Raw genomic sequence first — 2,831 nt, forward strand, 5'->3', positions numbered from 1 at the left:
ATTAAGCTATGATTTTTCCACCTGTTGCCAATGACGTGGGCGGTTGGCACTGCAGCACTCTGACAATATGCAGAACAATATGCACATCTCAGTCTTACAGCACAAAACTGGACTAGTCTTTGTCCAAAAGCTACGAAACAAAAGACCAAATATGATACAACTGACCCCATATGACCTGTGTGTTTAGCTGTAATTTATATAAATATGAGCACTGATTGACCTTTGTGAGTATCTGGGAGTACTAACCTTGAGTTTCCCTAAGAGGCACTTCACTGGTTTTCCACATGAGGATTGATTTAGGTGTCACAAGGAACTCAGCCTGAGTAAACAGCTGTATGATGTCTTCTGTGGCTCTGAAGAGATCTTTTTAAAGTACAGAAAATAGCCTTGATGATGTGAGCACTTACCAGGCAGGGAGGGCTGAATGAAAGATGCTCCGGAGTTGCATTATGGGAATTATAGGATGTAGTGTTTCACAAGTTTCACCTTTTACAGAGACAAAATAGAGATAACTGCCTCTGCTGCATCAATTTTGACTATTCTTTCTGTCTCTAAAGGGAAACACCGCCTAAATTAAGAATTCTCTCCATGGTCTAGGAAAGCTCATTTAATATTTGTGAACATGAGCTGCTCTCTCTCTTTGCCAGTAACGACAGAAGTTGTCTAAAACTTGTGATGTCGTCAAGTATACAGTCTGGAGCTGCTTTATAGACAATGAATGGGAGCCTGATTTTGTGGACCCACAGACTGTTTGCTTTCTTTTTTCAAATCCAAATGAGCTTTACTCTACTGTAGCATTCTCAGCTCTGAAACAGAAAATGTACCCATATACTCAGATCATTCCCCTGGGTGCTCTCTCTTACTAATGTTTTTGGACTGTCTTAGATAATAGGAATAACGTGTATCATTTTTCAAAATGGGCATAACTCCCCTCTAATCTTCCTCTTATAAGTCCCTTAACTTTAAGTGCAGCGGTAAATTGCTGGAGACGCCCTTTAGACTCCCCATCAGGGGTCACTTTTGTTATTTTGACCTGATTGTTCATACTTAGGCAAAAGTGAAACCTCTTACCAATCCAAACAAACTAGAACTGGGCGACAGAGGGTGAGACAAACGGCATAGGGGTAGGTGATGTGATGTCCATGGGAAAATCAGTAGCAAGGCGTTGATCTGATAGGCAAGCATGTGCGATGTGTTCATTTTCCCTTCACTCAACTAACAGGTAAAGCTGAGAACACTGAATCAGGAATGTTTTATGCAGCTATGGGACCAGGAAAAAAATAAATATTAATATTATAATGGCAAAATCAAATCAGAAATCAGAAATACTTTTGTGAAACTATGTTACGTTACAGTTGCTCTGATATATAGCTTTGAGAATTTAAACAAAGACGAAATAAGATGTATGAAAATAGAAAGCACATAAAATTTAAAAAAATATATGTATTATGCCGCAATGTTTAACATTAGTATGTATACATAGTAAAAATATAACAAATATGTGCATTTAGCTACAATGTGGAAAACTAGTAACCTATGTACAGTTTTAGAGAAATGAAAATATGTGTATCAAACTGCAATGTATAACACAATTTATGTAAAGATAGAAAAATAAGAATAGGAATTATGTATAATTTGTACATCTTATGTTAAATATACATTCAAGAGTAGTGTAAATAAATTAAGCTAATAAAAAGAATAATGCACAGTTGAATTATTGTTTTGTTTTTTTGTTTGTTTATTGTTTTTGTTTCCCCTGAGGGGAATTTCAATTTTTTCATTCTGTTGTCATATACACACAGGCCCAAACTACACACACACACAAACAGAACCGATACATGCGTTAAAAGGAGAGATGTCAGATAGAGGACAGGCGCACCAAGCAGTTGGTTCAGTGCCTTGCTCAAGGGTGCCCAGAAGGCGAGCTTGCACCTCCCCAGCTACCAGTCCACGCTCCATATTTTGGTCCGGATGGGGACTTGAACCGGTGACCCTCCGGTTCCTACACAAATCCCTGTGGACTGAGCTACTGCTACCTAACTGTACAGAGTGTAGCAGCAGCTGAATTTTTGCACCAAATTTTGAACAGTTCAGACAGTGTTGCACAGAATTATTGTACCCTTAAGTTAGTAATGCACAGATTAAAATAATAAATAAATCATGGAATCATAAATACTAATGGGTGAATTCAGGTCAAAGGGCCAGTCTATTGACTCAGAGTGTCTGACACTGTGAGAGAGGAGTTGGAAAGTTGGATGGCCACAGGCAGGACTGACCAGATGGAGTCAAGTCAAAAAACAGTGAATCTATTGGTTTACTTTGAGCCAATAATAACACTGCTGGATCATTTGCATAAATACGATCTTGATAAACCTGAAAGAATTCAATGACTGAGAGTGAATGGATGAATATTGAAATGAAACTTGTCTCTATATCTCAGTGATGTGAGATATAGTGAGCGTTTGAAGGACCTCCTTGATCTCACTTCAAGAAGTTCAGGATTAGAGTGCGAGACAGCAAATTATTACCCTGCTGAATTAATCATTTAAAGATAAAAAGCCCCTGATTAGAGTCCCGTACACCCACACAGCCTCAGGTTCCTGATGATTAATACTGTTAATGATTTGCCTTCAGGTTGACAATAAAACAGCTAATTTATTCTTGTGTGCGGCTGCCATCAGTCTGCTGGAGCTGCAAAGAAAACAGAAGAACAGCGGTTTGCCTGGCGAGGATGGTGTGAACAGTTCACAGTTTATTAGCTGACTTGGCACGTGTGTGTTTGTGTGTGAGGGAGAGGAGGACAGACAGCACAAAATCACCAAGAATCCAAA

General features: G+C 38.9%; 1 protein-coding gene across 1 annotated transcript in view; it reads left to right on the forward strand.

Moving 5' to 3' along the window:
* Positions 1-2,831, forward strand: part of fgf20b (fibroblast growth factor 20b) — a 32,707-nt gene that overhangs the window by 1,848 nt on the left and 28,028 nt on the right. The gene's annotated exons all lie outside the window — the stretch shown is intronic.

The sequence above is a fragment of the Epinephelus fuscoguttatus genome, linkage group LG9, assembly GCF_011397635.1.
Source record: "Epinephelus fuscoguttatus linkage group LG9, E.fuscoguttatus.final_Chr_v1".
NCBI lineage: Eukaryota > Metazoa > Chordata > Actinopteri > Perciformes > Serranidae > Epinephelus > Epinephelus fuscoguttatus.